Source organism: Doryrhamphus excisus, chromosome 19, assembly GCF_030265055.1.
Source record: "Doryrhamphus excisus isolate RoL2022-K1 chromosome 19, RoL_Dexc_1.0, whole genome shotgun sequence".
Lineage (NCBI taxonomy): Eukaryota > Metazoa > Chordata > Actinopteri > Syngnathiformes > Syngnathidae > Doryrhamphus > Doryrhamphus excisus.
In genome coordinates, this window is record NC_080484.1 from 9,129,181 (window position 1) to 9,142,148 (window position 12,968).

Below are 12,968 nucleotides of genomic sequence, written 5' to 3' on the forward strand. Positions count from 1 at the left end.
TCACGATACTCCCAACAAAGATCCACTGTTGCCAGGGTGTTTGGGAGGGGCCCTGTGGTGCACCTCAGTTATCGAGATTATGCCCAGCATGTTTTCATTCAAGCGGTCAGCTATTGTCAGAGGTATTATATTTCAGGCAGCTGGAAAGAAAGCTGCTTCGACTAATGTGACTTATCAGAGTGAAAATAGCCTGCTTTTGTTCTCACTTGCTGTAATGGTTATGGGAGGGGAAAAAAAAGTCTTTTCTGCCGTTCACCTCTCAGGGGTTCTGCACTTTAAGCTTCTCAGCTTCACATTTGATATTACTATGAGGAGAGAGGAACAAAAGAGGTTACTGCAAGCTTACTGCAAGGTCACTCAGGTGTGTTCTCAATATATAAAAAAAAAAACTAAGTAGAGGGTGGCAAAGTAAACTGTCCATCACTCAAATCTTTTTCTCTTTAAGCAAATAATCATCCACCAAATAATCGACCTCATACCTAAAAAAAACAACCTTGTCTGTTGTCAAGGTACCACTGTATAAATGACAATTAACAAAAATAATTCTTCCGTTTCTTCAGCTGAGTGGCATTTGAGACTCAATGTGCTTCGGTGACAACTCAACTCACAGCGACAGTAGATAAAAAAGCACTTTGGTCTTGTCGAGACAGCCATCTGCCAGGGCTTTGAAGCTCAACTTACCATTCAAAATACCCTTCTTGCTACCCCGCCTGTGGCTCAACATTAACTGCGTTTCCTCTGTAGGACTATAGGACATGTGCACGTTAATATTGCATCAAAAGAAGAGAGGGCGAAAACAACCCTAAGGCCAGGCCACACTTTGGACACCCGTGGCTTAGCATTCTTAAGAAAAAAGAATGAATTAAAAACATATGTATTATTAGGCTGTATTATTGGGCTGCATGGTGGATGAGAGGTTAGCATGTAGGCCTCACTGCTAAGAGACCCGAGTTCAATTCCACCCTCTGCCATCTCTTTGTGGAGTTTGCATGTTCTCCCTGTCTCCAGGTACTCCGGTTTCCTCCCACATTCCAAAAACATGCTAGGTTAATTGGCGATTCCAAATTGTCCATAGGTATGAATGTGAGTGTGAATGGTTGTTTGTCTATATGTGCCCTGTGATTGGCTAGCGACCAGTCCAGGGTGTACCCCGCCTCTCGCCTAAAGACAGCTGGGATAGGCTCCAGCACCCAAAATGAATGAAAGAAAGTTATTCATTAGAGATGAAGAATAATAAAAGTTGGTCAATGATTAATGACTTTGTATACATCCTCTTCTTTGCACATATCCCCTTTACAGCGGACAGTAAAGTCAGAAACTTCCTTTAAAACCAAAAAAACATAAACATATGAAGGTTCATACTGTATATTGAACTCCTCTCCCATTAATCATTAGTGCACACATGACAATCAGCTTCCTCCGTGCTGCTCTACATCCACTCAAGGACACCTTATAGTACTGTAAGATCACGTCAATTTGAATCCATGATGACTGTTAAGTGTAAAAGGGGGAGAAAAAAAGGAGCATAGTAAAGTAGAGAGAGGTATATATAGAAAGAAAGAGGACAGGAAACATAAAATGAGCCTTGGTCCCTGTGTGGCACTTGTGCTTCTCCACTTAATCATCCCCTGGCCTATAAATAGGACTTGACTGTCTTCATGGAATATTGGGAGATTAATGGAAGAGAGCGGAATGCCATAATGCACTCCAGCTTCAGCACGGTGTTAGTGGAGTTGAATTCATTTAAATATTATTCAGTTTTATCCTTAAAAAAAGTGTAGACGTTGCAGATTGCCTCCAATTTGCAGCATACCAGACTTCCTTTCTTCTTTTTTTTAAGAAAGTAGAGAGAAATGTCATAAATTCTATTTCTGTGCAAAACCTCCACACCCTTGCTGCTTAGCGTCCATACATAGGCTACGTGACACCTACATACAGCGTATAAGGCCAGAGATTGACTGCTGGAAGCTCTTCCCAGAAAAGAGCACGGCAAAAGTTTTCTTTCCGCTTCATACTTTATTCCATGTGAAACGCTGCAGAGTTTGTGTTCTGTTGGGTAACAATCGGTTCTTGACAACATGTAGATGAGGAGTAGACGGGGGCGAGGTTGAAGCAGAGGTCCTCACAAGTCACCGGCAAAGTTTTGTGAGTCCGACGGCAAAGATAACAATCGCAAAGCTTGTCTTTTCCGATTTTAAAGTTGCTGTAGGGAATAATCGTTATCTTTACTGTCACATGGAGGCTGAATGTTTTTGAACTGGAGGATTATACAACAAACATTATACATAAATATAACGACTTTATATAGCATCTTTAATCATTTTGGTGTTTGAATAAGTGGAGCAGCTGTCTAGTTATACTCAATCGCACAGGGAACCAAAATTCAAAAGCTTACTTTAGCTTGTGGACCAAACTGGACATTTGTTGTTGTTGCTCATTTTGATAAAGTTGTTTTTGAAGGACCACATCTTTGGCATTCTTTTAATGTCTGGGCAAAAGCTGCAGTACTTATATCAATGCAAAAACCTCACAATTTTTTAGATGTGTAATCCAGAGGAGGTTGCAGATGCTGCATTTCCCAGCATGCTTTGCTGTAGTTAAAATGATGAATGTATTATGATTCTTTAAGGTGTTATTTTGTACATGTGTAGTCATCCATCCATTTTCTGTACCGCGGGAGTGCTGGAGCCTATCCCAGCTGTCTTCGGGCGAGAGGCAGGGTACACACTGGATTGGTCGCCAGCCAATCACAGGGCACATATAGACAAACAACCATTCACACTCACTTTCATACCTATGGACAATTTGGAGTTGCCAATTAACCTAGCATGTTTTTGGAATGTGGGAGGAAACAGCCAAAAACTTACCACTTCCACAAGGATAGGGAGGATAACTATTAACAGTTATTTAACCTTTAACATGAACATTAATCAAACGTAATAATTTTTTCTGGGTACATGATACCATACAGCATCCATATCAAACTTGCGCGGGCCGCGCTAACATTAAACTTTCATTTTTGGCCCCCTGTTTATTTCACTGTTTCACTCTATGACAATCAAGTTTGTCCAAATATATATATTAATATGAAACATGCCACAGACAGTAAACACCCAGGGTTTGGGGGGGGCGGGTGAGGGGCCCACCACATCTCAGCTTCCTGTGGGCTCGTCGGCTCACTGACTGCTGATCTCACCTTCCCGGTTTTGGTGCCCCACTGCGACTGGGCGCTCGGCCTCCCCTCGCTATGTCAGCCGTTACATGTGTGGTGGGTCACCTTAGTGTCGGACGTTCTTCTGCTTGCTCACTGCCATATCATGTTAATGTCAGAGGTTTCACTACAGCTATTAATATTAGTATTACATTTTTAGGATTATATTGATCCAATGTGTTGGTTACTTAGCGACAGTTAGGATGTCGCAAAAACTCCCAAACCATACAACTTTGTGGGGCTAAAGAAGAACCTATGGATGAGGATAAAAGTGCTGATGCAGGATTTTTTTTTTTCCTCAGGCTGTGCTTAGCTTTAAGGTCAAGCATATTTCTTTGCATAGAGCCTTGATTTCCCTCATTGACTGTTAAGACAAGAGTGTGACTGTCCTTCCTCTAGTTTCCACCCCTTGCCGTGTGTGTGTGTGTGTGTGTGTGTAGAGCACATGAATTAATTGTCCTTTGAGAAGAACCACTATCCCCCTCTGTCTCTTCATACATCAGCATTAAACTTTGTCATCTGGAGTGGCCCGTGTAATATTTTACACTAAATTGTGCCTTTGACTGGATGCCAAAGTACAAGTGACAGAACGCAATAGACTCATTCATCACCCCCCCAACCCCCACAACCACATGCTCCGTAGTTGTCTCCATCCACTGGTTTTGGATGACGCTACTGACTAATGTCGTTTTTGTTTAATTTCACTTTAACTTCAATTAAACTCACCTTAAACTTAACGGCCTCCACTGCCATAATGGCCGCTAAAACAGTCTGGACGTCTTACATTCGAGGTCTAGAGATTTATGTATGAAAAGGTGGTGGCCAAGATCTCCCCAAGATCTGAGCTTTTCTTCCTGTCACTCACGCCTTGTTAGCACTATAAGCGAGTGTGTGGTGAAGTCAGTCGCTCGCCCCCAAGTAGCCTGCCGCTGTGGTGTGGCGAGGTGTCACTCGGCCAGTAAAGTAGTTCTTTAGCGTAACAACATTAATAACAATAATAATTGGCCCCTAAAACAGTCAGGACGTTTTACATTCAAGGAATAGAGATTTATGTATGAAAAAAAAACAGGTGGCGGCTAACGCCTTCTCCCCAAGCTCGGAGCTTTTCTTCCTGTTAGTCACACTTTTGGAAATAAAGTGTCTGAACAGCCAGCGTTAACCAGCAGTGGATGCACCAATATGTAGCGACTGGACGCCTTGTTAGCACAATAAGCGAGTGTGGGGTGAAGTTAGCCGCTAGCCCGTGACGAGGTGTCACTCGGCCAGTAAAGTAGTTCTTTGGTGTAACAACGTTAATAGCAATAATAATAACAGTCAGGACATCTTACATTCTGAGGTCTAGAGATGCATGTACGAAAAAAAAACAGGTAGTGGCCAAGCTCTGAGCTTTTCTTCCTGTCACTCACATCTTTGGAAATAAAGGGTCTGGACTGGTCGGCAGCCAGCGTTAACCTTTCGGAACTCAAAACCAAAAATACAGAAGCAGCTCCAATATGTAGCGTTAATAATAATAATAATGTCGCTGTTGTTGGCGTTTTGTTGTTTGCATTTATATCTTCAGAACGCACAGAATAAAGACGTGTTTGTTCAAGTCTCACACGGGGATTGCGGATGTTGGGCAAAATGTTTTCCTTTAAAGTAACACACGGTTGACCTTCCAATACTCTCTGCCTACAACAATAATCGCTATGTTTAGGGAGTCATAAATGCAAGCAATAAGATTCAGCTCACTTATCGTTATTGCATATTATTTGACATGATTTGTATTATTTGCTTCTCCCGCGAGCATATTCTTAATGTGTTCACGAATGAATTCAATTGAAACGAGAACTTGCAACATTATCCCAAACTCAAACTCCTTTATATTTAAAGCTATAAACTCCTTAATGCTTGATGGATTGAATATAGTTAGATTTTTCATTAGACCTCTGTTCTGTAAGGTTCATTTTGCACCCTTTGAGAGCGGATCTAGCTGTGTGAGTCCCCTATACAATAGAAACGTAGCCTGGGGATAATTATGCAAAGCAGCAGTATATGAAAACGTGGTAAGGGCTTAATTATCACAAGAAATGAACTTGCGAGGAAGGACAAAGAGCACTTAGGAGGCAGATTTCGCATAATCTGACATTTAAATGTGTCCCTCTCTGTCTGGCTACTCTTAAGGTTGCATCAAATGTGTGAGCAGAGTTGTTGCGTATATATTAGATATTCATTATTAATGAGTTTGCGAGAGGTGCTGGCGAGAGGCCGACAAAAAAAATTGAAGCCATTTTCCAGGAATGGTGGCATTCTTTTCCCCAATGGCGTTTGGTGAACCTTTGCATCTTTTTATCAACAGGTGTTATTGGGTGTGAGGTAATTGCAAATGATTCATGCTACGCTACCATAGGGTGCATTTACTGCACACACGTTGATGTATTCATGGAAAATGCACGCCATAAAATATGCATACAGAAAGACTCAATGATGATAATCCTTTCGTACGCCCGAGTGGACCATTTTACGATACACAACATGCAGTAAAACCTGCTAGTAACTTGGTATAGGAATATTGTTACACAAAACATTACGTCATAATTTAGCAGTCTTTCTGCTCTATATTGTGCCACAGGTTGATTTTTAAAAAGCTGTGGCAACAAATTGTTTTTTCATCGGTTAAATCGTTGGGTTAATTCCTGAAAACCGACAGCAAAAATATATATGGAACTGTTTACGTTCGCCTGGCCGCAGGTCTCTGGAGCCAGGCCTGGCCAATGAATTCGGCAATGGAAAAAGATTATGTTTTACCTTTTTTTATTACTTCACCCTCGTTGGTGAGGATGGTGAGAAAGGACAGGAAAAAGGGTGCCAGTTTTGCGTCCGCTTTTCTCACTTTTTTTGGCCCCATGGAGAGTTATTACCAGTGAGGACAGTGAGAAAACCGGGGTGTATGAAAACCAAGGTTTGACTACAGGGGGATTGCATGAGAATTAAATCGAAGTCTTCCATCCCTTGAGAGTTCCTCGTGAAATCAGTTAATGCGGTTCCCAGATGGCTTGAGTAACTGGTGGCGAATGCTCGTGTTCATTTCTTGTATGAATTATAGATCAGAAATCAAAAAATAGGAATCAGGTAAGAGAATGTAGTGCAGGGGTCTCAAACTCAATTTACCTGGGGGCCACCGGAGCTAGGTTCTGGGTGAAGCCGGGCCGCATCAGGTTTTCAAAAAAAAAAAAAAATGCGTTTATTAAAAACTGGAAAAAAAAATCAATAAAAAAAACTATCTTCAATGCTTTTGCTTCTGCTATACCCTACACTTTTTCAGTACTTTGGTTCCGGTTTTCCACACCACAATATCTGATAAAACATTCCACTGTTCTCAAATATCTTAATTTTTATTTTTCTATACACAAAATAAGATAAAAAACAAAAATAAATAAACAAATTAAGAAAAAGACAATAAATCAATCAATAATAAATAAGTAAAATAATAATAACACAGCAAATAAGAAAAACATAAGAAACCACATACAGTTGGTAGAGAAATTATGTTTTTCAGATTCAAATGAACAGTATTAACAGTTATTTAACCTTTAACATGAACATTCATGAAACTTAATAATTTGACCCAATTAGCAAGTTAGCATCGTACTCGGTTCCATCTGGGAGCAGCGTCGTAACTTTAACATGTTTGATGAGATGCTTTATCTTGACGTGTATTTACCGTTTTATTCCAAATCATTTCCTGCATTTATTTGTACCCAGTGTCATAAGCCTTTAGCTTCATTGCTAATCCAAAGCAAAACAGGGCGGGGTAACAGTATGGGCGGGGCAAAATCATGTTAATTGTGTCCGGTGTGCACACAGCTTTAAGCTGTCATTTCAACATTAAACTTTGGTATCAAGGTGGGGGCCTCAAACGAGCGTCTCGCGGCCAAATGTGGCCCGCGGGCCGCAAGTTTGAGACCCCTGATGTAGTGGGCTTTGGCATGTCAATCTTTGGTCCCGGCTCTACTGGACTACTTGCACTTTAAATATCCCGGAAGCTTGTGTTTGTGCTCTGTGTGGGTTTTTGTGTGTGTGATGTGGGTCTGTCAGCACGACTGCCATACGTCACCATTTGTCTTGCACGCTGACAACAGTTCAATCAAACGCCAGCCCCTGTGAGATTCGACTGGAACCCATCGCCACTGGGACACTTGTTACCATAGCAACTGTGATAGGTATGCGACCCACCAATGGCAATGTTTGTGTTGAGGGGGTTTTTTTTCTAACCGTTTTTCTGTCTCAATAGTGGAGTTGGAAAAAATACATACGGGCTTCTCCCATCACTTTATGGCTCTCTGTTCTCTACATGGCTGCATCGAGGTTTGCGTCAGATGCGAATTTCATCCAAAGATGCACAAAGCGCATGCTCTTTTCCAAAATTAGACACGGCCATTTTTGTTTTTCCTCTATTCTCTTCTTACTGTAATTACACTCTGAAAGTTGCAGGCAGCCTCGGTGATGGATTGCATGCGCATAGAATTATTTCCAGGCCTGTACGCCCAAACGCGGCTGCCCCACAGCAGCAATCACCCAGCACTTCTCGCAAGGAAGGAGCCTACTTGCTATTTTTACTTGACATCCTCTTTTCTCTGAGAGTAATTAAAGGGAGCGTTTGGGCATAGGCAATGACAGGAGGTCCACTGAGATAGCCAGTGGTCTAATTAGCAGCGCATATCCCCATTCTTCTCTATGAAAACATTAGTCACTGCTGCTTTTACACCAGCTGTGATTTAAGTATCCTGCTGCGGGATTTGTCTTTATTGGGCGCTGAAAGACTTCGGCAAACAAGGCATCACTCGGGAGAATTAAGGTGTTTTTACACTTCAGCGTTCTTTTCCGAAAAATGATGATTAATGGCCACGTGGTGCTGGAAAAGTAAGTTAAGCGTCTCCCCGACAAGAAATGAGCAGCAACATATGGTCAGAGCCTGAAATGGATGCTGGTTCATCACAATGTGGCGGAGATGCGAGGCAGGCGTATACAGATGAAATATTAACCAGGGTGAATAATTATGCATGCCTTTTTCATTTATACCCAAGAGGCTTGTGTTGTCAAGGAAGTGCTATGAACTGATTCATTACACTCGGGGATGCTGTTTACTCAGCTCAGCTCGTTGTTATTTCTCATCTGCGGCTCCTGCCGTTTTGACGCTGGCTCGCCTTGAGCGCCGCCACCCGCAGCCAATCGGCGCCGTGGTGGAGTAGAATTAGACTATAAGAGGGAGTCGAGGATGGCTTTTCTAAAAAAAACCAAAAAAAAACCTCAAAACAGCATGAACGGAGTGAGTCCCTGTGGGGGGAGGCGGGGCCGCTAGCGTACACAAGAGTGCAGAAGAGTGTAACGTAGTAGAAATTAAATTAGTAAATCGCAATATATTGTCATATTAGTCACTTAATCCTCATTAGGGTATTTTTTGTTTTTGGAATGTGACAGGAAGCCGGACGACCTGGAGAAACCCACGGAGAACATGTAAACCCCGCAAAGAGATGCCCCAACGGAGATTCAACGGAGAGTCTTCTGACCGTGAGGCCAAAAAGCATCAACTACTATCCAAAAAATATGAGTTCATCTCCAGTTTTTGACTGAATTGTTTGCCAAATTTTGTCATTTTATTCTATGTCGTCTTATATTTGGGTCAATACTGTTCGCAGATGACATTGTGATTTGTAATGAGAGTTGGAAACAAGTGGAGGAGATGCTAGAAGAGTGGAAGTTTGCCCTGGAAAGGAGAGGAATGAAGATTAGCCGCAGCAAGACGGAGTATATGTGTGGGAATGAGAGGGAACCAAGTGGAAGAGTGAGGTTACAGGGAGAAGAGATACAGAAGTTGGAGAATTTTAAGTACTTGGGGTCAACTGTTTAGAACAATGGAGATTGTGAAAAGGAGGTGAAGGAAAGGTATACAAAACTGTGGTGAGACCAGCCATGTTGTTTGGTCTAGAGACAGTGCCGCTGAGGAAAAGACAGGAAGCAGAACTGGAGGTAGCAGAGATGAGGATGCTGAGGTTCTCATTGGGAGTGACCAGGATGGATAGGATCAGGAAGGAGTAAATCAGTGGTGAAACCAGTCGTGTTGTTTGGCCTAGAGACAGTGCCACTGAGGAAAAGACAGGAGATGAGGATGCTGAGGTTCTCCTTGGGAGTGACCAGCATGGATAGGATCAGGAAGGAGTACATCAGAGGGACATTACATGTTAGAGGCCTTGGATATAAAGTCAGTTATCGGCCGGACTGACATGGTTGGGACATGTCCAGAGGAGAGATAGTGAATATATTGGTAGAAGGTTGCTGCCAGGTAGGAGGCGTAGAGGAAGACCAAAGAGGAGGTTTATGGATGTAGTGAAGGACGACATGAGGGTAGTTGGTGTGAGAGAGACAGATGCAGAAGACGATTGATTTGCTGTGGCGACTCCTGAAGGGAAAAGCCCAAAGAGTACTATACAAGTACTATACGAATGGTATGAGCCAACCACATACAAAAAAAAAACTAAATACAAATGGCTTTGCAAAGTCACCCAAAAGTTAACCACACCCTCTGAGAAAATAATTCACCAATAATTTTTGGAGACAGTTCTGTTATTGTGGCGCATCCCGCAGCAAGGACTCTTAGCACTGTGCCTTCACCTTAACAAGGCTGTACCCCCCTCACACTGTGTGAAGCAAACCCAAACACACATGTAATAACATCAGACTCAATGTTTATTAAAAGCCATCGTCTCTCCTTAGAGCCTATACGGGATTTAAGCAAGAACAGAAGAACACATACATTTTAGTAACCTTGCAAGCTCATGTTTCAGCTCAGTGACAGCAGAATGTCTCACTCCAGGGATGCAGAATTGCATTGTCAGAGCTCTGTGATAGATATTAATGTCATGGAGGAACGTGATGGATGGAATTCCATGTGTGATGCCGCTTTCTATCTCCAGCTCTGTCTCTTACGGCTCGGCATGACTCCGACAGCACTTTTAATGAGCTCTGGAAGCATACGTATGAGCTGACAGCCTAAAAGCAGTCCGACGGACACACGATGACTCCCTGGGAGGTGGAGCGACCCAGTGGGGTGGGACGGGGTCACTGGGATTGGAGAGTTTTTAAACTAGTCAATACAATACGCATCTCCTTAAATAAGTGTAAAAAGAAGTCAACCCCCACAATATATTAGAAGTCTGATGATGCTGGAGTCTGTTATATTAAATGGCTTAGTAGTATGGGAAATCACGCCCTCTTGTGGCCGAAAAGCTTGTAACACCTTTTAAGCCATATGAATGGATGTACTCAATAACAGTGGCTAAATCATGCTGGAGCCTATCCCAGCTGACTGGGTACACTCTGGACTGGTCCATGTAAAATGACAATAAAAGGCATTCTGATTCTGACAAACAACCATTCACACTCACATTCATACCTATGGTTAATTTGGAGTTTGATTAACTTTGATTAATTAACTTAACATATTTAAGTTGCACTTCTTCAACTGTCAAGAAATATCGCAAGACATCAGGTGATTGAATATCTTGTCATATCAATGGTGGAATTGTCGCCCGTGTTCATCACTTACTTCTGCAAATAGTGATATATTTCAGTCAAAGGCTTTGTTTGTCACCAGCTGCTTATAATTATCTGACTGAATTATCTATCTACATGATTTCTGAAAAAAAAATCATATCAAAACTCTAGATATATTAAAATGAATGTATTGGAATGTGCAGACAGTCTTTCGGATAGGATTGGTTGCATTCTGATAAACTACAGTTTTCGCCTTATTTTGCACATTTTTTAGGTGTCCCAAAACTTTAGTCCAAACAATCTCCTCCATTGTGTTAGCTACAACTGTATCTTTGTATTCTCGCAACGGAGTAACTCATCATTTCCTGTCTTCTTGATATTCATGTCAAGCCGTCCTCACCTCATTCAACTGGCAACTATTGTCTTCGCTTCCTGTGAATCATGACTGATAAAGATGGCGGCGCTGCTGTTTTCTAAATGAATCCAAGCCAGCACTGTCATCCTTGTAAACAACTTTGATGAGACAGTTTCCCCATCCCCAATCTACTTTGTTGCTGTGTTGTTGAAACCACTGCTTGATGGTGTGAGCTTTAAAAAAAACACAAAAAGCTAGTCAAATACCTGAAGCAGTCCAATAAAAACCTCTATTCAATAATAGGCAAACTTTGTTGTCATAATTTTACGAGTCAGCATCCAGTGACTTATCTACCTCTGCATGCACGTTAAACTGTTATTGTTGCTGCTGTTTACAATAAGCAGTATTAAACCGGACTGAGCTGTTTGCTCCTTGCTCCTCATTTTTAGTAGTGTTCATAAAACACCATTCAGATTATCGAGCAAAAATCACACAGTGAAAGTCCTATAAATATACATTATGCATCTGTAAGCCTGGGTGTGCTTTGTGGCGCGTGCAACGTTTTTTTTGACTGTAGTGACATCTAGCGGTATAAATGCATTCCTGCAGCCAGTCCTATTTTCTTTTAACAGTGCCCATATACTGTATACCAGTGTTTTTCAACCTGTTTTGAGTCGCGGCAAAAGAAATATTGGACAAATCTTGCGGCGCACCACTAACCAAAAATGTTACACAATGACACATATGTAAATACAATATAATTTTTTTTTTAAACCCTTTTTAAAAAACTTCTCCATGACAGTCACCACGACCTCTCACGTGCATCACTATGTCTATTGGAGGAACGAGGCAATCAGCTACGTGTTGCCACACGGACGATTTATTACATTGCTCTACCAGTCTTTACACCACGGGCACTCGACAGTGACATATTTGCAGAAAATTATTAATAAATGTTAATTTTTAAAAGAAAAGTGAAATTTATAATTCCTCAAGGCACACTAGTGCACAATGTATACAATGTATACTATGTATACACTACCGCGCAAAAGTTTTACAGCACCCCATAAATATGTTGCTGTATTAAATTAGAGCACAAGAGGGCGCCATTGCTCAACTGGCGTCAGTTTGACATTCACCAACTCAGGCCTGTTTCACCTTTTACTTGATACCAGCCACTAAAAAAAACATTTATATGATACAGTATTGTCACGTCAGCCAAATAAGCCACTCTATTACTGTTGTGTGATATTAAGAATTCAGAGCCCAACTTGAAGACCGCCCCTTCCTCGTTGGAGGTCAACAAAGTGCGCAACTATTTCCTGTCCTGCAGGATATCAAAACGTGAAATCATTCACTTCCTGCCACCAACATTCTCCACTTTTATTGTTCATCTGTGATGTGCGGCGGCGTGCATCCGACAATATCTGTACTTCCTGGCTGACCCCCCCAGTCAAACATGTGCATATTTACTAGCTGAGGCGCCTTTCAATTGTTGAAAAAAGAGCAAAGCTTAATGACGGCATCGGAGGGACGGCTGATGTCTGTTGATTTGGACGTGATGGCTTCAGGAAGGCAGGGAGACGGGAGGGTAACACAATCTAAAAGTTGCTTCTTTGTTGACTGAATAGGAGCTACAGCCATCATTGTAGTCAATGCATGAAGCTGGGATAGGCTCCAGCATACCTTAGTGAGGATAAGCGGCATAGAAAATGGATGGATTCAAAACAATCCTTTTTGTATTGTTTATGTTGTAGTTGGGAGCTGATATTTTCTTGAAACTGACCTATATTCTACTGCTGCTTACTAAAGAATGGAAACACTTTTTTTCTGCTGAAAGATGAGAGTCTAATCTAGTCGGATGTTGAC